The sequence below is a fragment of the Panicum hallii genome, chromosome 3 (assembly GCF_002211085.1).
Source record: "Panicum hallii strain FIL2 chromosome 3, PHallii_v3.1, whole genome shotgun sequence".
NCBI classification, from domain to species: Eukaryota; Viridiplantae; Streptophyta; class Magnoliopsida; order Poales; family Poaceae; genus Panicum; species Panicum hallii.
The window spans coordinates 13,940,187-13,967,770 of NC_038044.1; the positions used below are offsets into that span (position 1 = coordinate 13,940,187).

The window sequence follows — 27,584 nt, forward strand, 5'->3', positions numbered from 1 at the left end:
GATCCGTCAACCAGAGTACTAATCGGAATCCGGATGATCGTATATTGAGTTAAGGGGTCCGAAATCGTTTAGAATTAGTATTTAGCGAGTAAAATAGAAAAAGACTACTGAAGTTCTCAACTGACACGTACTATGTTATTATAAAATACATATGGTGTATAATATATATATTTATATACTAATCAATATATTTATATGGCTTCCCGTAGCAACGCACATGCATAATTGCTAGTAAGTATACATAGCTAGATTACACAGGTGGCCTCTCCTTATTTTTTTTCTTACAAAAGTACCTACTGCTGCCTGCAGTCTGAAAGCTTCATGCTTGCGGAGGTTTCGCGACAAGGATCAGGCCAAACTTAAGAGCAGGTGACAAGCCACTAGACTCCACAACCTCAAATGACTCGACATCCTGGCCCTCTGGCAACTCCCAGTCGAAATGGTACATCAAATTGGCCAGTGCAAGCTCGGCGAGGCGTGTCGCGAATGCAATGCCAGGGCATCCCCTCCTTCCAGCGCTGAATGGTATGAACCGAAAGTCTTTGGCATTGTAGTCGATGGTGTTGTGCATGAACCTGTCTGGCAGGAACTCCTCAGCGTTCTCCCATGACTCACTGTCCCTCCCGATCGCCCATGCATTGATGATGACCCTAGTCTTTGCTGAGATGTCGTAGCTCTGGAGTTTGGTGTCCTGGATCGTTTCACGGGGGATAAGCAGTGGCACCGGTGGATGTAGCCGCATGGCTTCTTTCAGGGCTGCCTGCAGTCTGCTCATCCTCCCAAGTTGCTCCTCTAGAACTCCTTGTGTCCCTGCAACTTGCCTGACCTCCTCTTGCACCTTGGCCATTTCTCTTGGGTTCTTGATTAGCTCGGCCACTGCCCACTCTATGGCCTTGGAAGTTGTATCGATTCCTGCTACAAACAAGTCCTGCACAAATTTATATAAAAAATCAGTATAAACAACGTCGCTAGTCTGTTGGGACAAATTAGCCCTTAATACCCAACACTTACGAAGATGAGTCCCTTGATATCAATCCTGTCCAGCTTAAGCCCCTCACCGTCCTCCTTGACCACAGAAAGCAATCATCAAGGAGGTCACCAGCCTCGCCATCGTTGTTCTCAGAGCTATTCTCGTGCTCCTGGAGCGCCTTCTCGAGAACATCATCAAGCTTGCTTGCCGTTCTCTTTGTCCTTGCGTCGAGCCCCATCAACCAGTCCACCCACCAGAGTCGTGGGAACATGTCGCTCCACCGCGATCGTCCCGAGCAGACCAAAGACCTCCTTCGTCGTCTCACGGAAAACCTGAGGCTCCATGCCGCCGAGCTTGTTCCCAAACGCTGCCCTTGAGACGACAGTGTATGTTAAGCTGACTATGAGGTCGCTTACATTGACTGCTCGGCGCTTGGCCCCGGCGTTCTCCGGGGCGCTCGCCGTGCGGATCCGAGCCACCAACGACGCGGCCTCCTCCTCCCGGAGCACACGGAAGGAGTCGACCCGCTTCACGCTGAGGAGGTGCACGACGGCGATGCGGCGGAGCTGGCGCCACCGCTCACCGTAGGGGCTAAAGCCGACGTCCCTGCAGCCGTACATGGGGCCGCGGGCGGTGTACTGCTGCGGCCGGCCGCAGAACACGTGGTCCTGGTGCTTGAGCACCTCCCCGGCCATAGCTGCCGAACTCACCTCGAGGGTTGGCACGGTGCCTAGCCGGAGGAGAAACAGGGAGCCATGGTGCCGCGCGAGCTCCTGCAGCTTCCGGTGGAGGAATCCCCGGCCGAGCTGGTGCATGTTGCCGATGACGGGCAGGTGCCGGATGCGAAGGTGGCAATACTGGGCCGCCGCCATCTTTGCGGCCTGACCAGAGGCTTCTAACGACCGCAAAGCATGAAAGCACGAAGAGGAGGTAGAGGACCAGGTTAGAGTCGAGCTGAATGGAAGACATGACTAGCTACCAGAGAGCTTTGCGAGCGAGTGACACTGTGGCACACACACTCGCAACCAGGAACCTCTCTTACTTATTGCACCAAACTGCTAAGTCGCATGTGGACTGTACATCATGAGTTCATGATACTCTGGTCCACTTGCAATCAGGCACATTGCGATATTTATTGTGCCTGTGGAGAAACACCATGCTGCTATCGATTCATGGCCACAATATGTACAAGTTCAGGGTTCCACAAATGGCGAGTCAGTCCTCAGAATAATGCATGCATGACGATGTCCTATCGGGCGTCCAATCCAATGATGGAGATACGATGTTCTGCGGTTTCAACAAGAGGATGAGGTTGTGCTAGCAAAATGATTGACTCATGTGTGGCGCGGCAAGATATTTATTTGGCCATCTGGGTTCAGTTGAAGCCTTTCCGACGAGGGAACCTTCTAGAGGTGCCGAAGTCAGAGTGTGCTTAATAAGTCAGTTCTTTTTTTTTTTTGCTTTTTGTGTGAATCATTTTTCAAAGGTATCCTAATCTGCGAACACAGAAATCTTTCAGGCGAAACTAAATCAAAAATCAAAGCTATGCTGGCTGCGAGTTATCACAGTGTGGTAATTGAGGCCGGTTTCCCCTTATCTAAGAAAAAGCTATGCAGCACTGCTTTACCTTAACCTCATTCATTTTAAGCTATCTGTGTGTACGTTAAAATTTAAAACCAGAGATATGAACTGAAAAGTTCTTTGTGCTTGTATTTTCTACTCACAATTGAAGCTTACATATTCTTAATTTTCTTTCAAAGTTGGTGGAGAATCCATAGTGGGAACAGTTCTGTGATGTTAAGTGTATTGGGATACCTCATCATGATTATGATTTTGATCGGGTTCAGTTTGTAAACTAAGAGTTCAGTTAATTGCTTTATTTTAGTGCTTCAAGGCTTCAAGCCACCTGAGAAGGGGATATGTAGACACACTTAATCTGGTACCATGTCCAGTCCAGCTCAAAAAGAAAAGGTAGCATATTCAGTCTGCTATTTGTCGCTTTTATTAGTTTCTTGACATTATGCATGTCAGTTTTTTTTTTTATCTGGCATATGATCATTTCCTTCGATGGTTGTACTTTACTTGATTTGTTGGTGTTCCATTCTAACTTTAACATGGATAGATTGATACTGCCACATTGTAGATCAATAGATCATACATATATGTAGAGTATGTCGGTCTATATATAGCTAGACAAGAACTCAAGTAGCATCTCCCCATTTTTCTGACAAAGCACATATGGAAGTTTGCAAGGTTGCTTGCAGGGGTTTCGCCACAAGGGTCAAGGCAGACTTAAGAGAAGGAGACAGGCCACTAGACTCCATCACCTCAAATGACTCGACATCCTGGCCCTCCGGCAGCTCCCAATCAAAATGATATAGCAAATTGGCCAGCGCAAGCTCCGCGAGGCGCGTTGCGAATGCGATGCCGGGGCATCCCCTCCTCCCAGTGCTAAATGGTATGAACCGGAAGTCTTTGCTATTGTAGTCGATGGCATTGTGCATGAACCTCTCTGGCAGGAACTCCTCAGCGTTCTCCCAAGATTCCTTGTCCCTCCCAATTGCCCATGCGTTGATGATTACCCGAGTCTTGGCAGGGATGTTGTAGCCGTGGAGTTTGGTGTCCTGAATTGTTTCACGGGGGATAAGCAGCGGCACCGGTGGATGTTACCGCATGGCTTCTTTCAGGGCTGCCTGCGGTCTGCTCATCCTCCCAAGATGCTCCTCTAGGACTCCTTGTGGCCCTGCAACTTGCCTCACTTCTTCTTGCACGTTGGCCATTTCTCTTGGGTTCTTGATTAGATACGCCATTGCCCACTCTATCGCCTTGGAAGTTGTATCGATTCCTCCTATAAAAAGGTCCTGCAACAAGACACTTAGCTTATATCAGTACACACAGCAACTCTAGCGTGTTCGTACAGATTAGACCTTGATCCATGATCCTGAGAACTTACCAAGATGAGCCCCTTGACATCAATCCTATCCAGGTTAAGCCCCTCGCCACCCTCCTTGATCACCAAAAGCAAATCGTTAAGAAGGTCAGCAGCCTCATCCTCATCTTCAGGCTTCTTCTCGTGCTCCTGGAGTGCTCTCGCGAGAACGTTGTCAAGCTTGCGTGCCGTTCTCCCTATCTTTGCGTCGAGCCCCGTCGCCCAGTCCCGCCACCGGAGTCGCGGGAACATGTCGCTCACCGCGACCGTTTCGAGCAGATCGGCGACCTCCTTCATCATTGCACGGCAACTCCCGGGATCCATGCCACCGAGCTTGTTCCCAAACGCCGCCTTCGAGATGACAGTATAGGTTAAGCTTACGATGAGCTCGCTCATGTTCACCGCTCGGAGTCTGCCCCTCTCATCATCCGAAGCCCCCGTGGCGCGGATCCGAGCCACCAACGATGCGACCTCCTCCTCCCGGAGCGCACGGAAGGAGTCGACCCGCTTCACGCTGAGGAGGTGCACGACGGCGATGCGGCGAAGCTGGCGCCACCGCTAGCCGTAGGGGCTGAAGCCGACATCCCGGCAGTCATAGAGGAGGCCGCGGGCCGTGTGCGGCTGCGGACGGCCGCAGAAGACGTGGTCCTGGTTCTTGAGCACCTCCTCGGCCATGGAGGCCGAGGAAACCACCAGAGCAGGCACAGAGCCTAGCCAGAGGAGAAAGATATGCCGTGCCGCTGCGCGAGCGCCTGCAGCTTCCGGTGGTGGTGCCCCCGGCCGAGCTGGTGCAGGTTGCCAATGATGGGCAGCCCCGGAGGCGAAGGCGGCAATACTCGGCCACCATTGTTGCGGCAAGGCCGAAGGCGTCTGACAATGACGAAACATGAAGCCACGAAGAGGAGGAAGAGGGCTAGGTTGGAATCGAGCTGAGGCGGAGCCATGAGTAGCAGAACTTTTCGAGCGTGCAGCCGCAACTAGGGAATGGCGCTTCTAACAGTGCCACGCTACTACCGGTTCATGGCTTGAATGTATAGGAGCTCAGGGTCCAAAAATGACAATGTCCGAATCAGGATATAATCCAATGATGGCGACAGCGAGGGACGGTGAGCCACAGAGGCACCATGGGTGCAGCCATTGCCAACAAGATAGAGGAGGAGACGCGGCCACATGCTCCTGGCCTTCTTGTTCACCTATTAGCAGTCACGATTCGTGTATGGCACGGCGCAGGTCGGGTTGGCAAAATAATGTTCGGCCCACAAGGCGCTGGAAGATAGTTTATTTGGGTCATCTGGATTGGGTGGTTGCATTGTTGGTGAGCGATTTCCTCGTTCGTGATCAGATGCCTGATGATCTCCAACACTGCGAAGCTAAGTCACGTGGTTGGCACGTATGTTTGGGATTTAGCTGACGGGAATTAGTGCCGTTTTAAACCTCTAGTGTTACTTGAAGCAGCAGCTACATGTTAGTTTCCGTGGATGGGCAGAAAAATATAATTTTTGAGAAAAAGATAAATATCTTTTTTTTCAGATTATCTTCACACTTTCGTATTGGCTTCGCACATAGGCTATCCTCCAGAAGCCTGCTGCATAGAATTTAGTTGCAGCGGTATCTCAACGATTGGCATTAATAATAAAGAATTTTTTTACCCAAACACATAAGAAATTTTTTATCCAGACACCTAAGTGATGGTGTAGTATCCGGATTGATAGTCATTATGGTGCCTATTTTCTCTTTTTTTAAGGCCGTGTGTCTTTTAGATAAAGGTTAGAATTTTTTCAAGCATCATTGTATCACCTTGACGTGACTCTACTTGAATTTAATGCTCCTTTCGAAAAAATATGATTGGCAGAACGTGACGACAGATAAAAGCCATCTACTGATAGTCTCCCAATATGCATATTGATGCAGCCCCAGATACCCTACCACAACAATAACTTATGTATCCTCGTTAATTTTGTAAAGCATGATGATTTGTACCCAATTATTTGGAGATATTATCTAACGTATTACGTTAGCTATTAGTAACACGGACAACTGCTATAAGAGAAGGTAAGCCACCTACTCCGGTTGGAAATACAAAATCCATTAGGCCAATCACAATAGAAAGTTAAATTTGTTGTTTCTAAGAGTGTTGCATCATCTAGAGCACCTTTGAGTTGATAAATAAAATAACTCTATACAATGCATAGTATCTTTTATGTTTCATAGATGGCCCATAACAATTAATTACGATGCATAGGATTGGGAGCGATCGGATAAAATAAAACCGCTCGTCCCGCCGCCAATGCTGAAGCAATTTCTAGTTTTGAAAATAGTGGGTGAAACTTCTTCCTTTTTCTCTCTTTATAACTCTAACATCATGTCACTAATTTTATTATCCGTATGACACCTTATTAATTGAAAAGAAATCCATTGTAATACCTAGTTTTGAAAAAAAAAATCTCTCCTCTCCAATAGGCCTGGCCCATCTCTCCTTCTCTCCCTCTCCCACTCTTTACTCGGCCCACCTAAGCTCAGCCCGGCCCAGCTCCTTTCTTTATTTTTCTCTCCCTCTCTTCTCCCCAACAGGCCCAAGCTCTCTCTTCTTTTCTCCCTTTCTTTTCCCGCGTGTTCCAATCAGCCCAGCCGGCCCAACCTGCCCACTCCGGCCTGATCCACCTCCCTCCACTTCCTCTCTCCTACTCTCTCTCTCTGACTCACCGATAGGCGGGGCCCACCTATCGGGGCTTCCTTCCACCTCCAGTCGCTTGCCTTCCCCACCCGCACGCACCGCCGCCGGCCGCCCATCTCTCGCGCCCGCTCATCTCCCTCCTCTCTGCGCCCGCCGTCCTCTTCAATGCCTTGAAGTGCCGCCGCACCCCTCGTCTTCCTTTCTTCCCTTTGCTGCAAACAGCCACCACCATTATGGCCATCATGGCCGGCCACCGAGCTCTACCCCCTCTCCTGCCACCCTTTCCTCTCCCTCCCTCGGCCTATAAAAGGCGTTGAGCCCCGCCGTGCCCGTGCCACTTCCCTCTCTCGCTCGTGCCCCTCTCTCTCCCTCTCGCTTTTGCCGCCGCTGTCCCGAGCTCGCGGTCCGCCGTCGATCCGCCACCTCGCTGCTCTCTGCTCGCCACAAGCCACCGCAAGAGCTCCGCCTTGAGGTGAGCATGGTAGCCCATCGCTTCTCTCCCCTCTCTCCACCTCTCGCGCTGGCAATTGCTCGCCGGAGTTCCCGAGCCGCTTCTCGCCGCCGTGCGTCACTCTCCGGCCACCATCTCGCCATCCGGACCCCACCATCGAGTTCCCCTTCACCCACTCTCGCTCCCAGGCCAAACCGCGGCCAAAACCACCCCCGGATGCTCGATTTCGAGCAAGTCCGGCGAGCTCCGCTGCCGCAAGCCTCGCCGCCGGCGCCCCAGCGCCGCCACGCTGAGTCGTCCAGCCCCTACCACCATTGGATCAAGATCCAACGGATCAGATCCCAGCTGACCAGAGTCAATCCCCCTAAATCGGTCAACTCTTAGCCTTTTTGCAAAGGAGTCCCTCAGTTTTAGCGAAATCAACCCGCAGTCCTGTCTACTTCAAAAATGCTTACAAAAGATCATTTTTCTTCTATTTTAGCCCCTGAGCTTTTCTATATTAGAACCTGCAGTCCCTAGCTTCTTTGTTTCAGTCTAACCCCTGTGTTTTAAGTTTAATTAGGTTCTAGCCCATGGTTTCTTTCAATCTAGCCCTAGAAGTTCAAATCTTTCACAAATGAATCCCTAGAATCATGTTTTAGCCATATCTTTAGCGTTGCTCATCCGTTTTCATCGATTCTTGCGCTCACGCAATCCTTGCATTATCCTCTATAGCTTTATCACCTTATCTTGCTCTGTTTGCACCGTTTGTTGTTTTGTTTCTTATTTGTTGTATGTTTTGCTTGTGTGATCGCATAGACAATGCGCCGTTCGAGGAAGGACAAGCGTTGCAGTTCGAGGAAGAAACACAACAGTTTGTCGAGGAAGGCAAGTGTACTTCTCCCCTACATATTCTGCTTTGTCCCCATAACTAGGATGATAATTCACTTTACTTTTAGTTGTATTGGATTAACTTGATGGGATGCCTACTAAGGATTTACCTAAGGACTTACCTAGTCTTTCACCTCCGAAAACTTGATTATCGGGTTTTAATTTAATATGTTGGGTAGAAATGCTTAGATGCTTTATCTTAGGATGATTATGTTATAATCTTTGGAATATTAAGCATGACTTTATATGTTGTTATATTCTGTTTAATTGCAAGAACACTTTATTTAAATGGAACATGGAGAACCATCTAAAAAAATAGTACAACCACAATTGTCACATGGCTCTGACTTAGCCGATCAATTTGGCATGTGGTTAACTAATAGCCTTACCGAAAGGACAAGGAGCGGGTCGGTGTTGGGGTATAGTCCGGTCCTCTTGGGGTAGTAGCCTTTGCTAAGGTATTACCATTAGGGGGATTATGGTCCACTCTGCTACTGAAACTCTAGTGGGCTATGAGTTTTTCTGCGTGTCTTTATAAAGGCTTCATAATGGATCCCTACCACTCACTTTTGAAGTGTTTAAAAGGCTAGCTATCTCGGGCATCAAGGGAGATACGAATTATGGTGAAAGTGTACAACCTCTGTAGAGTAAAAACTGATATATCAACCGTGCTCACAGTTATGAGTGGCTTGGACCCTCACATTAATTGAACTTAAAGAATGAATCAAATTGTGGTTCTTTGGCTTTGGAAATAATGTTGTTTACTTTATGCTTAAGTGAGTTGGTATAAACTTATACTTTGATAAATATGTGCTCACTAGACCAATTAAAATGCTAACCGCTATAAGCCTTTTTAGCCTCTCTTGCTGGCCTTGCATTCTTTTCCCCACCTGCTGAGTACCAACCATAAGTGTTCACACCCTTAATTTACCGATGAGGACATGACACCCATGCATATGACCATGATTGACGCATCATGATTGGCGCATCACATGTAAAAGGAGTCCATCAAGAGTGTCCAAGTAAATAAGGAGGCCCAAGACTAATTCACTTCGAGTCGCCAAGGTGGAGACCCAAAACAACTCAAGTTCGAGTCCACCTCGGAGTCCAGGAGTAGCACGCACTAAAAACAACGCTCAGGTCGCATACGAAGTCCGTTTTGGACGTTCTTTATATGGATGGAAAAATAATTTCATAGAGCTTCAAATAGTGCCAGTCCCACATCAAAATTCTATCTGAGTCAACAGGAATCATCGAAATAAGTGAACATCCAAAATCTATCAGGGTGCTGCATTGCCGTCTTTTAGGCTGTTGGCCTGTGTATCATGTTGGAGCTCATAGAGGCGCATCTAGGGGTGTCATCGATGACCTAAACCTCATATATTCATTAGCAACCGCCACATTAGGGTTTGTGTTTTGTTTAATTTTAGTTTTTTGTTGAGAAATAGACTTCTTTTATTGTAACTATAACGTCAAGTCCTTTAGCTGTAAATCAGGCTCCCCGTTCTTGTTCTTCACCACTGTGGCGATGAGTCCTTTTGTGATCAGAGCTTGAACGCCGTACTTCTTCGCTTCATACTCATCTGCAATTTCAGATTGCATGTTTATACTTTCTTACTTGTGTTCTTCGATTTGCTTGTAGAGATTAGCCTTCTTGGCGAGGTCAATCAAGTTGTGCTTGGCTGATAACCAACGGAGCAGCGGTGTAGGTTGCAGGGGTTTGAATCGTGACTTATTAGAAACTCGGATCGCCAATGTCGTGAGTCCACCAATCGAATTTATCATTCCTATCGGAAGATCAGGCCAGTGCTACATCACTAACCTCTGCTCAGAAGAGAATATTGAAGTGGAGAACCACGACGTCTTCGAAGAGTTCTAGGCGTGCGTTCACCGGTCAACTGCCTGTGGAAGAAGACGTTGCCGAAGACTTCATTTAGGTTAACGGTGGAACGTTTGTAATATTCGGAGTGTAATAATGCTGTTATTCCCTTTTGTTTACGCTTTTGACTATTGTCTTTGATATATTACACTTTCTATATCAACATATGTATGAGAACGGTTTCTGACACACATACACTATGCATTCGGCTTTGTTTCCAAAATCAGACGTGACATACATAATTGCACTAGTCAACCAAACAAACTGTGACTTGACTAAGCTTAGGTGTGACAACATTAGGATCAAACCAAACATGCCTTAGTAGATTCTTGAGATTTGTAGCATTTTTTAGTTTCTTGAGTATTACTCCATCCTTCCTAAATTATTAGTCATTTTAGCTTTTCTAGATCTATATGTAGATGCATAGAAAAACTATATATTTAGAAGAGCTAAAACGACTAATAATTTAGGATGGAGGGAGTAACATGCTGATCATTTCCTTAGATGGACGTACTTTATTCGCTTTATTTGTGTTCTAATCTACTTTTAAAGCGAATCAATTGATGGCTCCACGTGCTAGATCAATAGATCATGCATATATAAAAACTATAAAGCATGTCGATGTATATAGCTAGAAAAGTACTCAAGTGGCCTCTCCCCTCATTTTTGTGACAATGTACCTATGGAAGTTTGCCAGGTTCCTACTTGAAGGGGCTTCGCCACAAGGGTCAAGGCAGACTTAAGAGCAGGAGACAGGCCACTAGACTCAACGACCTCAAATGACTTGACATCATGACCCTCCGGCAGCTCCCAATCAAAATGATAGAGCAAATTGGCCAACGCAAGCTCCGCAAGGCGCGTTGCAAATTCAATGCCGGGGCATCCCCTCCTCCCAGCACTGAATGGTATGAACCGGAAGTCTCTGCCATTATAGTCGATGGCATTGTGCATGAACCTCTCTGGCATGAACTCCTCGGCGTTCTCCCAAGATTCCTTGTCCCTCCCAATCGCCCATGCGTTGATGAAGACCCGAGTCTTGGCAGGGATGTCGTAGCCGTGGAATTTGATGTCCTGGATCGTTTCATGTGGGATAAGCAGCGGCACTGGTGGATGTAGCCGCATGGCTTCTTTGAGGGTCGCCTGCAGTCTGCCCATCTTCCACAGCTGCTCCTCTAGGACTCCTTGTGCCGCTGCAATTTGCCTCACCTCGGCTTGCACTTTGGCCATTTCTCTTGGGTTCTTGATGAGATAGGCCATTGCCCACTCTATGGCCTTGGAAGTTGTATCGATACCTGCTATAAAAAGGTCCTGCAACAAGAAATGTATATCAGTACACACAGCAACGCTACCTTAATTGTTCGTAGAAATTAATTAGGCCTTGATCCTGAGGACTTACCAAGATGAGCCCCTTGACATCAATCCTGTCCAGGTTGAACCCCTCACCGCCCTCCTTGACCACCGAAAACCACCGAAAGCAAGTCGTCAAGGAGATCACCAGCCTCATCTTCACTTTCGGACCTCTTCTCGTGCTCCTGGAGCGCTCTTTCCAGAACGTCGTCGAGCTTGCCCGCCGTCCTCTTTATCCTTGCGTCGAGCCCCACCGCCCAGTCCAGCCACCAGAGCCGCGGGAACATGTCGCTCACCGCGATCGTTTCGAGCAGATCAGTGACCTCCTTCATCATCGCACGGAAAGTCCCCGGGTCCATGCCACCGAGCTTGTTCCCGAACGCCGCCCTTGAGGTGACAGTGTAGGATAAGTTCACGATGAGCTCGCTCAGGTTGACCGCTCGGAGTTTCCCCCCGACGTCCTCCGGGGAACTCGCTGCGTGAATCCGGGCCATCAATGACGCGACCTCCTCCTCCCGGAGCAGACGCAAGGAGTCGACCCGCTTCACGCTGAGGAGGTGCACGACGGCGATGCGGCGGAGCTGGCGCCACCGCTCGCCGTAGGGGCTGAAGGCGACGTCCCTGCAGTCATAGAGGATGCCGCGGGACGTGTGCTGCTGCGGACGGCCGCAGAAGACGTGGTCATGGTTCCTGAGCACCTCCTCAGCCGTGGATGCCGAGGAAACCACGAGGGTGGGCACGGCACCTAGCTGGAGGAGGAAGATATCGCCGTGCCGCCGCGCGAGCGCCTGCAGCTTCCGGTGGTGGTGCCCCCGGCCGAGCTGGTGCATGTTGCCGATGATGGGCAGTCCCGGAGGCGAAGGCGGCAGTACTCGGCCACCATTGTTGTGGCCCGGCCGATGAAGGCGTAGTCTGACGATGACGAAACATGAAGCCACCAAGAGGAGGAAGAGGGCTAGGTTCGAGTCGAGCTGAGGGAGAGCCATGAGATGAGTAGCAGAACCATTCGAGCGTACACTCACAGCCATGGAACTGCGCTTGTACGTGAATCTTGCTGCTATTGAATTATGGCCACAAATGCAGAGGCAAGACTCGCCAATGGCTGGACCCGGGATCTAATCCAAGGATATGGCGACAGCTATGGCAGAACATTGTGGACAAGAGGAGGCGGCGCGCGGCCACATGTGATGCTCCCGGCCTTCTTGTTGACTGAAGAGCCATCATGATTCATGATCCGTGCAGCATTGCGGGTCGGGCTGGCAAAATGGGTTGCCTTGTTGGTGAGGGAATTTGTGAATCGGACGCCTGGTTGTCTGTAGCAGTGCCGACTGCCGAAGTTACGTGGTAGGTCGAACATTTTTAGATTATTTCCAACTTGATCATTTATGAGCGAATGACTACAGCTAAAAATATTACAAGAGTTCTTAGACTTTAAACCTCAAATGAGGGATTTCACAAATAAAAAAAATATAAAATAAAGAAAGACTAGAAGACTAAGCTTCAATCTTCTTGTTCGTTCCCGCTTCAACCTTGTAATGTCTTCACGCAGCACCAATCCACCACATTTCGCATCTGCTTAGAAACTTGATGTCCGGACCGTCTATTAATTGCTAAATCTTTTCACCTAAATCTCCGCATAGCGCATGGGTGTGAGGAGATATCGACATCGCGTCCAGCGAGAAAGTGACACCAAGAGGTGTCATTGATATCGACGCCAGCGTAATCCTGGACAAGAATTTCCTCAAATAGTTTCCCGTAGCACCGATGTCAACATGGACTTGCAAGTAGGGGCAGCATCGCGACAAAGCCTCCAAGGAGGAAAGCGGCGCCGCTAAGGCGTTGTTGTTGCCAGCTAGTATAGAGCTGGGTTGGGATTTCTCCCAGGACCGGGAACGAAGACTGCACACCATGGTGGCGGCCCATTGTCGCTCCACAGCCGTGTCTCCAGAGAGTTACGGCCGGCACCATGTCAAAGCTGAACTCCATGAGCGTACCGAGCCCGGGTTGTATGCCCAGATCATCACCGAGCAGATCCGGACGAGTCCAACCCGCCAGCGCACGAATCCGGTAGCCGTCTGAACGGATCCACCCACCAGCGTGCGGATCTGCTATTCTAGCTAGCAGGGTCACCGGATTCGGACGAGTGGGGAGGAGATCGAGCCACAAGAAAACCACCTTAGCACCATGGCTCATCAGCAAGATAGGATGGCAGAGGAGGAAGAATGGAGGGTAAAATGCCCGGCCGCCGCTTCCTCGAGCCTGCATGGGCTTCCGGTGGAGCTCTCCGACGACGGCGCGAGGCAGGGAGCGGAGGGGGCGGGCTATGGGGCGGCGGTTCTGGTTCCGCCCGAGTAGCCCTTGGGGGCGATGCGGGGGACAAGCCGTCCTTCTCGGGCTCCCATATTCTCATCAGTAGGGAGAACATGATGCCATGTATATAAAATGTCGGCTAATGATCGGTAGACAGTGTCCCAATATGTATTATTGAGCAGCCAATAGTAACCAACAACTTATTATGGATATCATTCATTTTATAGAGCATGTTATACTCCATTTAATTTGGAGTATGACATCTCTCTTCCGATTTTATGTGATTTTTTGCATGACTGACGAAACCACAAAAACACTTCTTATTTTATTGATAAGTAGAGATTAATAGAAAACACATTCTATGTGCAACTCAGTTATTTAGCTGTAGTGCTTCACTACAAAAAAAAAATAACTTTTGAACAAATCAGATATAAAATAGAGTGTCCAGCACACATTTTCAAAAAAAAATTCACGAACGTTCCTAAGCACATATTTTATTAAGAGTAAAACGTTTCCAAATTATTGAACGAAGCATAAATCGTTGAGGGCATAGAAGAGACACATAATAATCGAACATATGACATGTAAGTTCAAAACTGTAAAATATAATCCAAACAACATTTGTGGGCGGTAACAAGATGATCGAGCATATGTAGCTGGTACACGTGGCTGATAAAAAATAATAGTAATAATAGACCACAACTGACCAAAAACACCGAAACATCAGCTCGTTCAGAACACAAAACTGTTCAAAAATAAAACACACAGATAAGCAGGAGGTGCCTAACATATCACAATACGTGCGCACGGGCACGGTCACCGGCAGCTGAAGAGACGAGACGGCCTGGGCGTGCCAGGTGCCAACAGAACGACAGGATTCGCTCGCCACCACACCACGTCGCGAGCGTCAGTTCTTCCCTCTTCCCAACGGCTACCTAGTAGTGGTGCTGCGGGTCCGGGCCGCCGGGCACGCTCCTCTTCTCCCCGCCGAGCGCCCTACCCCTGTTCCACCTGGGCGCCCGCCGGACTACTCCAGCCGGTTCGCCGTCCCCGCCGGTGACCACACCGCTGCCGGCAGCGCCGTCGCGCCGCATCACGCGGGCCTCGGTCACGGCGGCGAGCTCGGCGCCGGCGACCAGGATCACCAGCAGCAGCGCAATGCCGGCGACGCGAGCAGGAGCGGCCATCGCTCGAGGTGATCCGCTCAGGAACCTGTCAGATTGTCCCCGTGCGTACGTGGAAGCCAAGCCAGAGCGCGCGCTGCTGCACCGCCGATCTGTTCGTGGTGGTGGCCAGGTGCGCCGGCGATCGCCCGATATTTATAGGTCGTTTTCGGTTGCAGGCGCCGAGGCGCGCGTCGTGACAAAGGGATGGCTTTTGGAACGGGATCTGGCGGTTGGGCATGTTACGGTTAGGACAAAACGGCACACGCAGCAAGGCGGCCGGAAAGCGCTCGTCCGAGTGGACACCATTGCCGCTCGCCACACGAAAAGCTTCCGGCCTTTTGCGGTTCGGCTCGCCTGCGTGATCGAACTCTATGATGCTTGCATGTGTGCCTGCCAGCCTCGATTAGGCTCGGTGCACCGCAGGCCGATCGCAGAGCTCTATAGACACCATGAGGAGAGGAACACTGCTAAAAAATCATGCGGAACAAGGCTCTCGTTTATTCAGAGAATCTGTTGATCCAAACCACGCCGGTCGAAAAAGAAAAGAGCAGATCCTGAAGGACTCCTCGGTACCTCGATGATCCAGCTCTGTTCCATTTGCTCTCCACGTCTGACGGCCACGAACGGAAGGTAGGTATCTCAGTTGATGATAAATTGATAAGTCGACGTCGATTCGGTTTGTATTTTAGCAGCTTTGCACACCAGAAAGCAGGATCTCTTTTTGATCGATCCCAAGCTACGAATCCGTCCGGAAAGGTTAGTTGCAATGAGCTCCTTTTCAGCAAGCGTGATCCTCGGACGAACCTTCCTTTCACAGAAGAAAGCACTCTCCGAAGCCTCAAGCCTCTCTCAAATCATCGCGGTCAGAGAGAGAGACCTCGAGGAGGACCGCACAACTAACTGAAAGTGCTCCAGCTGAAGTTCTCAATCTCATTGGATAAGCGAAGAGGATCAGCGAGCACGAAATGGCCTTTCGCATCTCAGGTGCCATTGCCATTGCAAATCGCCTGCGTTTCGTTGGACGCGGCTGCTGGCTGGCTGCTTTTGGCCTCAGTGGCCAGAGAAGCGAGACCCATCAGGAGACGGCGTCTGGTTGAGCCGCCATTCTGTTTTCATTGGCCGAGACCGCGTGTACCGACACATGCTTCGTCAAAAGCCTCTCAACTTGACTACCACTACCATTATTTGTTAATTTCAATTTGTACGCTATGGGTTGACCAACCACCAATGTCAAATGAGTTTTAAGTTGGGTTGACTAGCTTAGTTAATATATAGGAACTTTGGGTTATATATCCTTTTTTTAACTGCAGTGCTATTTTTTCTAGCATAACATGAATAATCCAGAAGTTGCTCAAACCCCTAACTACTAATACATCTTTAAAAAAAACAAATGGCATCCAAAACAAACGTTCTCCAATCATAAATATAATCAACTTGGACTAGTGCAAATAAACTAAGGTGTGTGGTTCCCTTCCGTTTTGTGGTCAACTTATTTACTAAGTATTGAAAACAGGTGCATTTATATAGTGGAAAAATAAGAAACTAAATTGTGTTTTGTCGAAAAATAATCCAAAATATGTCCAATACATTATACATGCTTCTATATTGCCCTCTGACATCATTATGAAAAATATTAACTCAATATACCCAAATCATACTTCTAAATTATCCATCCATGCTATTATTAAAAAAATAACCCAAACTATCCCCTAATATCTACTACCAAATTACCCACTGTCATTATTTAAAAAATACCAAAGAACTCAAACCATTACACTAAATTAACCTGTATCTTACATTGTTCTGTATGTTTTCCTCTTAAACATTAGTTTAGGTCTCCCCTCCTCCTCTGCCAATTATGTGATGAAGTTTGGACAACAAACAAAAAAAAAGATACAATACTATAATTGAACAAACCCCAAACACAACACCAATAAAGTGAACATGAGGGGGAACAGACAAAAAGTAGATTGTCTCTGATCGGGTAAAAGAACATAGTAAGAAAGCTGACCAATATTTACATAACATGTCACCTCAAACTTCTAAATCCACGCATCTTATGAAGTTCGATCATCTATTTTTCAAAAAAATAACTTCCATATTGAGAGTTCTTTCTGAGTTCCGTCATAGTATGACATTGGGAGCTGTGTGACTGCAAGGGGAGCGTCCTAGAAGCTCCCCGACTGCACCGCTGGTGGGCTGGCCGCGCTCCCCCGCCTCCGCTGCTGCCGGTGCTAACCCGGCTCTCATCTTTGACACCGGTCTTCTTCTTGCTCCTGCCATTGGTCACCATCCACTAGGCAGCCGGCTCACCTCTGCCGGCGGCCGAACTGCTCCCCCCCCCCCCCCCCGGCCCTCCCCTCTAGCCGCCGACCATTGGAAGCCCGGTAACCTAAAAGCCTTACCCCACCACCTCGACCACCACCCTAGCCACTGGCGATCTTGCCGACAGCCGCTCCACCCCCTTCCCCCTCCCCTTTCCCTTCCCCTACCTCAACGGCGAGCGGTGGTGGGCCGTAGCTGGGCCTTGTGCAAGGGGTCGCATCGCACCCGCGCGCATGATCCCTAGCGTTAGCAATAGCATCCGCGATTTCTAGTACGCAGGGTAGTAAATCTACATGCTGCTCTGCACCTTGCTGGAAAAAAAATACATAGCACTAACGTTCAACGGCGGAACCAGGGGCGAGCAGGGGCCATGGCCCCCCTAACACTGGTGAAAAGCCTAAAACATAGCTGATCATCAATGCTAGTCAAATCCAATACTAGTTCAGTAACATCTAGTTGTTGGACGCGTGAGGTGTGAGTCTCAGACAATAGGTGTGCACATGATAGCTTCCTGCAGGCTGCAGCAAATGCTGCGAGCTAGCACGTCCAGCACAATTTAGCCATTGGTAAACGTGCAGGCAATGCACATGCACATGATTAATTCATGATATATAGATCATTAGACACAGTAAGCGATTGTTATTCTCAAATGCCTATATTTTTTTATCTTAAATACATATATTATAATAGGAAAACTAACACTTATGTGATAATCTTCATTTGACAGTATTTTAGAAAAGAAAGAGATTGCAAATTTGCAATACGTTAGCATATGGTTTGTATGCTACGAAGTCGTATAAAGTGCAAATAGATCATATACGAAATATTTTCCGTATATAAAATGTTAGTCTTGATATATTTTCTCAAATGTTCGATCGGTCTCCCTTACTTTCCGCCACTGCTAACATTGCTCTCGAAATGGACCCGCACTGCAAGTAAACCGTCGGCCAGGCAGGTGGACCAACTCATGCTCGTCGTCTCCGTCAAGCTCATGGGCCATGCTCATGGCCTTCTGGCCCGTGTCAAATCTTCACCACGAGCAGTTGCGCGGCCCACATGTCGGCCCGACCCGAAGTAGTATCTGTCCACGTTTCGGATTCTAATTGATCGGAAACGAATCGCTGCTGTGCAGAAGAAACTCGATTAATTCAATCCATGCTCACACGTACAACAATGATTCGGTGAATGTAAACGTGTGCTGCAGACTCGTATTGTATCGTATAGGTAACTGCTTCGGTACAATCATCCAGAACTGCGTACATCTCCTAACGTAGAAGCCGGCCGGTATCGACCTCTTTCTCATTATTATTCTGAAAAGAAAAATTTAGACGCTACTCCAGGCTGCATCTGATTATCCAGGTGTCTGCAATCAACTGCTAGCTCGTTTAAAGACTCGAAGCTTTGCCAGCTTAGAGCAACAATTACGAGACCACTCAGCAGGCAGTATAGCAGGACACGTCATAAGATTTCTAACTGGCTGAGGGAGAAAAGAAGGAATGAAGAGAGAGGTTAGCGGGCGCTTTGCATGTCGCCTGGCTGAAACATGGGAATTGAGAAAAAAGGCTCGCTCCTGCACATGCAACTAGCTTTTTCTGGCTCTATAGGATCCTCTGCGCCAGTGCCATCCTTATTCCTGTTCTTACTCCTTGTTTAAAGATTGACCACAAAGATATAGATCATAAAAGATCGTATGCATATGCAAACATTAACTACTTGCTTGCTTCTCTCAGCCAGTCTAATAGCCAAACCATTACATGAGCTGGCTATATTATTAGCTTTATATGATATGGCATTTGCATTTAGCTAGCAGCGGGCTAAATTATTAGTCTTCCTCTTAGTACGAGACGGAGATGCTTCTTGGGCTTCATAATTTAAACCCATTAGTGATGCTGGGGGTCTGGCCCTCCCGGGCTCAGCCGCTTATCCTCGTACGGCACGGCGATGCCGGCGGCGGCGTCACCTCCCTCTCCCGCCGCGCCGTCGCCGAAGGCATCCGCGTGAACCACGGCCGGGCGCAGGAGGCCTGACGATGACCCCTTCACAGCCGGCGCCGCCTCAGCTTGCTGCAGCGGCCGGGCCGACCGGGCGTGCTGCACGACGGCGGCGAGCAGCAGCAGGACGCAAAGAATTTCCCTCGCGCCGGTGCCTGCCATGTTTCTTGCTTGCTCGACCAGTTGTACGTTCAGCTCAAGTGTAGAACCTGCACGATCTCTGAACCCTGGAACACTCCCAGAGATCTACTTGGCCACTGTACTCGAGCTAGCCGCTGTCGTGTTCTTGTGTAAGATCGACGACGCAGAGCAGGCCTTATATAGAGCTCGTAGGTGCCTAGGTGCTGTGCATGGCGCCACCGTCATCGAGCCTTCTCTGTGCATGTGCATCCATCCAGTGTGTAGCGGCCTGCGTGCGTGGAGGCAACTTGGACTCGTGTATGTGGATCGGCATCATCTGTTACGGATCACTACGGTTTTCGTCTGTGATCTGCGTCACTTGCGGCGCCTATTGGTGGAACGATCGAGGAGGAAGCCAAGGCCGCTTTGACGTCTTCATCGTCGCGCCCACGGCGAGACCAGCCGCACGGGGGCGATGCTGGAAAGCACGCGCACTGGCCGCGCGCGCGCGCGATTATCTGAAGACTCTCCTCATCCTTGACCAGCAGTCCTGATCTAGGACGGACGCTCGGGTATATCTGCGGGTAATTGTGGCCGTGACTGAAAAAATAAAGAGATTATATTCTCTACGACCAGTTCGATCAATTTCTGGAGTTCAATGGTAACCTTCCGGTTCGTTTGGCCTATACTACTACTAATGAGAATGGAGGTTGGTGTTAGTGTTGTGTTTGTGTCGGTGTAAGGTGAGGACGCGTGGGTTGGATGCAACTAGACTTAAGGGTGTAGCCAGAGGTGAGAGTAGACAGAGGAAATTTACATGGAAGTTGGACTTGTTTGGTTTGTGACAGGAATTACGGAGGGGAGTTTTAGAGAGAATTGTTATCTGATCTCTTACTTGGTTGGTGGGTTTAGGAGCGGAAAAACTGTATCAGAAGCTATGAAGAATGGTCAAATATGTCGATATTCCACTTAAACCACAATTTAACCCACTCCCCCTGATAAGTGACGGTTGGTAATTGGGTCCCTTAACTCCCATTTCCCATCTCACTCAAATTTTACTAAAAAGGCAATATCCTAACTAAAGATATTCCTTATTAGCAGCCTCTTTAACCACTTAATAACCCCACGGTAGGTCATGAAGGTCTAATCAACAATCGGATGATGATGGAGCAGGCTACGAACCCAGTCACCGGCCACAATCTTTTTAGGTTAAATGTCCCTGTGATCCACCCGATTGGATCAGTCCAATGTGTCAGACTGTCAGTGGTGTCTTTTCAGTAGTTTGAGAGCTATCTTCTGAAGATTCACATAGTGCTAGTGTTATCCGCCGGCCTTCACAGGTTGCAAATCGAGTATGTGGTCGTCCATTGTATGTGCTCCATTTGACCGCCCCCTGAATTGTAAAGAGTAGATAGAGAACCGCATGAATAATTGTACTAAAATATGCGTGAAAGGGAGGCATGTTTCGGACAGAAAGATGACTCGGTGCTTGCAATGCCAGAGGTGCATAAAACCTTCCGCAGTAGTGCGCGCTCTCAAGTCCCAAACTCGTGAAAAGCATGCCATCTTTGTGAATGGATCTTCAGGCGTCAGACGCTGCATAAATGGCTGAATGTGCTTCCCATAAAAAAAAAGGGTTTTGCGTTGTGCCTCTGTTTTGACGGCTAATGGTGATTTTGCCCTTATTTTTCTAACTTTGCGAATTTGCCCTTGTTTTTTTCAAAATGAAGAAACAGTTTGCCCCTATTCTGTGAAGAGCAATTAATGGTGTCAAAAATGCTATGAAAAGATAAGATTGCCCATGCAGTTTTGCCCCTACTATTCAAAGTACTTTTCTAACTTTACCCTGTTTCAGCAAAAAAAAACTGGGCAGCACTTTTTCTTTAGCCTATCCTGCAGCTCTCTTGGTCCTATTTCTGGCTGTTCCCGCAATAAATCCACCACTCTATTAGCTACCCATTTATTTGAGGCTATTGTTTCACCATAATTGTTGACTGAACCACAAGTATGCTTTGGTCCACTAGTCTTAACCTGCAACAAAAGACAGCCACAAAAAGTACCATTTGCTGAGTAAAAACAGCCATTACTGAGTAAAAACAGCCACAAAAGTATCATTTTGCAGTCAATGTATTTCTTGCTTGTAGATGCGAAAAACTTCCATTGGCAGCCCTTATAAGCTCTCTTGCAAATGGTTCTAAATCTACTCTTATATTTTTTCACTCCCTCCGTCCTAAAAAACAAGTCATTCTAGGATTCAAAATTTATTTCAAAAATAAGTCATCATGCAAGAATCAATTAGTGCCAAATATGGATAATAAATAGGGGCAAACATGGCCATTTTACCTTCTTGTTAATTTGTCCTAGAATTCCTAGGATGACTTGTTTTTTGGGACGGAGGGAGTATCTCAAAAGCATGATCATTCAACATAGCTTGATGGGTAACCGCTGATTTGCATTGATCCACATCTAGGAACACCACATTGACCAATACATGGATCATCAGCATCATATGAAAAGGGGGGAGGATCAAACTCATCATCGCCATCAACTATTTCACTATCAGGGTCAAACTCAGGGTCAGAGCAATCATCACCAGAGTCTGAAGATGCAGTCAAATCAATGTCATAGCTACTATCACTCGGTGCCACAAGTGAATCTGTGTCTGAGTACATACCCTCCTCATCAACTCCTACACTCTCATATGTGGTTCTCTTCTTTTTAGATGTGGATTTGGCTCTCACATTTGTGGTTGTCTCACGTGTGGCTCTCTCATTTGTGGGTACTCTATTCCTTAAAGAAGGATGACACCTATGTTTCGTTAGTGAAAACTGGATTGGGCTATCGAAATCATTTATCTGGGCAATGATGTGGACTACTCCCTTCTTTAGATTTACTTGAAACCACTCAAGCAGATGCTCATCAGATTTTATCTCAATAGACTCAATATCCAACTCACGCCACAATATTATATATTTCTTTGAACCCCACATGTAATGTGCAACAATGAAATCAACTAATTGCATCAGTCCATGAGTGTGATTAATTTGTGTTGGCAATGTTCTACCCTACAGCCATGTCTTTGGACCCCCCTCGAGCAAGCTAAAAAATGATCTCACTTTAACAGTAAGTTGCAAATCTTCGTGGTTTGGCCTACAAATTATAGTATCACAGAATATAAAGTTAGCTAAATCATCCTAAAGATAAAGCCTAACTCGTGCTTCAGACCAATTTCTATCCCAATCTATGGCAGACAAGAACAGTCAAGATGAGTAATTACCTAGCCTCTTCCATGTTGAGCTCAGTACTGCAGTGAATCCTTGCCGCTTCCCGCTAGAGCCTCACGCCCGCAGCTGCCTGGCCGCGCAGGGGGCGCCTCACGCTCGCCGCTGCCTGGCCGCGCAGGCTGCATGGGCGCCTCGCACGCCGGTGTCTGGGGTCACCACGCTCCAAGCGCCCGCGCGGGTCCCGCCAGCCACCGTCTGCTCCTGGATCGGCCTCGCGCTCGCGGCTGGGGCACCTCTCGTGGGCGTGCGGGCCCCGCCCGCCGTTGCCCAGGGTGCCTCCGCGCGGGACCTCGCCCCCGCCGCCGGCCTGTACAGGGCCCTTCCGCTGTTCCGCCCCTGGCCCGACCTAGTATTAAAATATAGGTTTTGCGAGAGGAGCAAAGTGAGGGTAGTTCGGTCTTTTCCCATTGCCTTAAGGAGGTCTCTTATTTCTTTTTATTTTTTTAATGCCTCTCCAACTAACAGAGTTGGAAGTAGGGGCAAACGGAGATTTTATTTTTTTTCATTTTCAAAAAGGAGGGGTAAAATTACAAAATCTAAAAAATGAGGGCAAAATCATCATTAGCATCCACACTGAGGGCAAGATCACTGATTTTTTCAAGAAAGAGGCTGAATGTGCTCTGAGATCTCAATGAGGACAAATTGGGCACTTTTCAAAATTTTGAAGGGATCCTCGCCAGTTGCCACTACTAACTGTAGTTACTAACAAATTTCAAGTTGCAAGGCGATGACAATTTTGCTGACTGAAGAATGGGATGTATCGCTGCAGCCAAAGCTACAGGAAAGTTTTTCTTTGTAGCAAGTACTAGCAAGCCTAATTCAGAGTGAATGATCGTGCCGTTCAGTGGAAGTGGCGCTGTGCTTTTTCGCTGTGATAGCATTCAGAAAACAACGTTAAAGTTTGGCGAACGCCGCAGGATATGCACGCAGCGTGTCTGTATGGTTGACTAGGTGCATGCGCTGATGGAGACGGCCGGCCACCATGCTGGATGGGATGTCACGGGCGCTTTCCGGCACAAGACGCTCTGTGGACTCGTGCCGCGTAAGATCCTGATCATCTAGCAACAAGAAGCAGGCCCGGACGAGTAGAGGTCTGTCAGAAACCAATGGACCGATCGCCACCCGCGCAAAGGCTTCTTATTTTTCTCTGAATGGTCCACCGTGACGCTTAAATGACTGCAGCCATTGCATGCACACGTGCTCTCGGCCTAACGTGAAACATGTTTGCTTTGACACGTATTACTAGTTAGTTTATTTTGAAGTTTCCAGGTGAAGTAGCCTACGATCCCATGTAGATACTTAAGAAATAGAAAAATTCTAGAAATTCTTATAAAAATGAGAAACATCCTACCATCAATATGGCAACTCTAATCATAATAATAGAATGTGTTATTTTTTCTAATAAATTATCCACATCTGTCATTATGACAATAGACTAAAATAAACCCCTAAATATGTATCTGCATGCCCACCTCTGCCATTATAAAAAAAAATTTAAAGTAAATCCTAATCTTCATGTAAATTACCCATCTATACCATTATAAAAATAATGCAAATAACTCCCTAAATTTGCATATAAATTATCCAATTATATCATTATTAAAAATTAAAGTAATCCTTAAAACCGAATCTAAATTATATAATTATAACAAAACTAGCATAATGTTTGTGCGTTACTGCGGGTAATATAAATTTTATCCGAACCTATATAAGACCACCAACTTTGTACTCTTTCAGTCCATGTACAGACCGTGCCGTGACCGTATAAGGCAAGCGTTGGGTTCGGATTGGGATTCTGATTGATTTGTCCAGTTTCCGATTAAGATTCCGAATGATTTGTCCGATTCCAATTAGAATTCGGATTGACGGACTAAGAAATCATTGCTTGGTTTAGAAATAGTAGAGAGATAGAGATATTAAAGTGAACTAATATAATATTCTAAATTAATATTTCTATCATTATTAATATATTATTTATGTTATTATTTATATAAAAATACTACCAATAATATGTGTTACCACATATTCATGCATGATGTAAGAGATAAGAATACCAATTTACAAACAAATAGTTCAATTAAATATATATCAAACACACATGGAGGTGTGATGCAAAATAAAATATATTGCAACTAGATAATGATAAATATATATTTTAGATATGTGTTAGAATATTTAATAGATGAAAGAGGGTGTGAGATAGATAATTATAATTATTAGCTATAAATTTTATTTTATATTAATTTTAATTAGCCTTTGCAGGAACCTGGGTTGATAGGCTAGTTACGTATTATCAGTGGCAACTTAGCTCTCTCGTTTATTTTTTTTTCAAGAAAAGCTGTAGCAATGGCGGGTAGAATTGTCGGAGTCAGAGCACAAAGAAAGCACCGCCGTCCATTCTTCACAGCCTGATCGTAGACTGCTTGCTGCCTGCTCCCCCACCGCTCCGACACCCGAATCGATGCCTTTCTTCACCGGCTTGCCGTCGAGAGTGCCCAGACGCCCGGGGCGGCCGGAGAAGGCTATTGAGGAACCCCTTTTGCTCACAGTAGCCCGGATACCATTTGTGCACGGATCCCGCGCGGCCACGTCGTCGCCGCCGGCCGATGCCCGGTGGCGCCCCCGCACGCGGGGCCTCCGATCTCCCGCACAGTGCCTCGCGATCCCGTCGCGTGACAGCGGCGGCCGATGCCGATGCCGCCTCCGATCCTCCGCCCCCACAAAAAAAGCACCCGCTGATGGCGATCCATCGGGCTGCCGACCACCGGCGCTGCCGCACCCGCAACAGCGCTCTCGCTTCTATCAGGGTTGTCGAGAAGCTTATCTCTTATCCGCCGTGCGGTGCGCGCTGCTCGACCGCGTCGTCGCCCACCTTCCTTTTTTTATTTGCTCCGCTGCGAGCGTGCCGCGCGTGCTGGAATCGGAGAAGCTGCTGTGCGGCCTCGGCGGCGTACGTGTCCAGCGGCGGCTCACCCGCGTGCCGTTCGCCGAGTCGGCATGGGAAGGCAAGGCCGCGAGGGAGAGGAAGGAGGGACCGGCGCGTGGCGGCGCAAAAGCAAGCACGCGTCGGAATCTGCCGGAACGCGGGAGGACCTTTTAATTTGTCAACGCCTACCCCCCCCCCCCCCCCCAAACGGCCTTGCGGGCAGATCGGCGTTCACGTGCAAAACACCAGCAAAACCAGAGTTCCACACATGCTCTGTGGATCGTGTCTGTCCAAAGTCCTAAATTCATGATTCCAAATGTTTTTACTTTTCAAAATGACTAGACAAATCAAATGTACTCTTCCAAGCCATTGTAGTTTCACTAAAATGTACTATAGCATATACTTAACAGACGTAAACGGACAGAAACATGCCGTGCATATCTTGTTGGTGTTCTAAAAGTGTTGGTGTTCTAAAAGGGTTTGAAAGATGTAGGCGACCTTACCCGGTTGACGCGCGCTTGGCCGACACATTCGTCATTTTGGTTGTTTCTATAATTGATGAAGCAAAGGTCACCTCAGACATTATTATTGGTACTGCCACATATGATTCTGACAGGGCGCTAGCATTGGTCCTTTTTCAAGCTCTACTTTTAGTAGCATGATGACTCGTCAACAGTCTTCAGCTACGCACTCTCCCGACCCGGCAGCTCCTGGCCACTTTCACTGGTTCATTGTTCGACACTTTTCCATCCCATGGAAAAAAAAAAGAAACTTGTGTTTTAGAGCTTCAACTTTCAAGTTGATGAAACAGCGACTGAACTTGGAAGAAGTCGCTTTCATCTCATGCAGATCAGGACTTCTAATATACATGGGAACTAGAAATAGCATATTGAGTAAATCACCTCGAGTTTTAAAAAGAAAAACTTGACCTCTCGGGGAAGACCTCCTCGGTTTGTAGGGTTGAGAAAAGGCTTCGAAAGCCGGTGCCCGGGATCCTATAGCACGTGTAACTCTCAAGACAGTATCTAGGCGAGTAGTCTTTTTACCCATGATTCGAGCCCTGGTTGGCCGGCACCACAACTGGGTGCCCACCTGCCACAGTACTACTCATACGTTCATAGTAAATCATTTTCAGCTTGAGCGGTGATTTCTCGTAAGCTCCATTGCCCCTCCACAACATCGATGTACAGTTGAGGCGCTTTGGCTACAATGATCGAGCAAGGAGGAAGTGCAGTGGACACTCTCGGGTTGGAAATAAAATGTTGGTGCATATGCTGTTTTCACAGCATATATAAACTAACATCTAGACCAAAATATATAACATAAATATATATATATAATTAAATAAGAAATGCTCTAAAAGAGAATAGAAAGAGATGCTAAACATTCAGAACCTCCATGTTGCTTTTTGCTCTCGCTAACACTAGAGCAGCGGCAACCATTTAGAAAGGAGAAGGTGAATCAGCCATGGGGGTTGATGGACAGAATTAAGATGTGAATTTGATTTTTATCCTAGTTCCTTATTTGGTTCGTGAAGGAAATTAAGAAGAGGAGCTTAAGAGGAAACTGAGAATAAAATTAACTCTTAGAGTGCAGCAAGGGTTGCATGTGTTAATGGCACCAATCATTAGAGTTAGAGCGCCCAAACCCACAGCCTCGCCTCGTTCAAAAGCCCTCTCATGATGGCTTCGTCATTGTACTACCTCGGCAGGAATCCGTCAACAGAAACATTATCCGAGATGAAGAGCACCCGGCCCGGCCGGACACTTAGGCTAATCACAATGGGAGGTTTTATATTCCTATTTCCAAGAATACCATATTAGTTTGGGGGGATGAATGAAACACTATGCCTCAATGGAGAGTTTCATTTCAATGTTTCCAAAGCTAATAAGTGTAATTAAATACTAATTGATCTAGTAGTGCATGGGATCCCTCATGAAACAACGGCGATCACAGTGGTCATTTCACGCCATTTCCAACATTTTGGAAACGAGTTAGCAGAGTGTCGTGGGGATAAAACTGGTTCATTCTCTTCTTTTATTAAATCAGTGCCAAAATACTGATATATCATGATAATTAATGCCATAAAACTCGCAGCGAAACCTCCATTCTGATTAGCCATATATCTCACCTCGCCCTCCGGTCCGGCTGACCCCATTCCGCCGGCGGATCACGCCGGGACACGTCTCCTTCCTCCACAGATCAAGCCCGGATCGGCCGCACCACTCAGCCAATTAACAGGAGAAAGGGGAACAGAAAAGTCTCGGGAGCGATGCAGACGCCGAGCCCAAAAAGTGGGACGAGGGCTATGAACAGCTCCCGGCAACGTCGCTTGCTCCACC

General features: G+C 47.7%; 1 long non-coding RNA gene and 3 pseudogenes across 1 annotated transcript; all 4 read right to left on the reverse strand.

Annotated features, from left to right (window-relative positions):
- Positions 1-250: 250 nt before the first annotated feature.
- Positions 251-2,066, reverse strand: LOC112884270 (annotated as a pseudogene).
- Positions 2,067-3,156: 1,090 nt separating this feature from the next.
- On the reverse strand, positions 3,157-4,893 carry LOC112886696 (annotated as a pseudogene).
- Positions 4,894-10,369: 5,476 nt separating this feature from the next.
- On the reverse strand, positions 10,370-12,218 carry LOC112886324 (annotated as a pseudogene).
- Positions 12,219-19,985: 7,767 nt separating this feature from the next.
- LOC112886729 lies at positions 19,986-22,660 on the reverse strand. The gene is made up of 3 exons (XR_003227418.1): positions 22,310-22,660; positions 20,547-21,063; positions 19,986-20,425 (listed from the first exon to the last, which is right to left on the reverse strand). It is a non-coding gene; the product is annotated as an uncharacterized LOC112886729 (long non-coding RNA).
- Between the last annotated feature and the right edge of the window lie 4,924 nt (positions 22,661-27,584).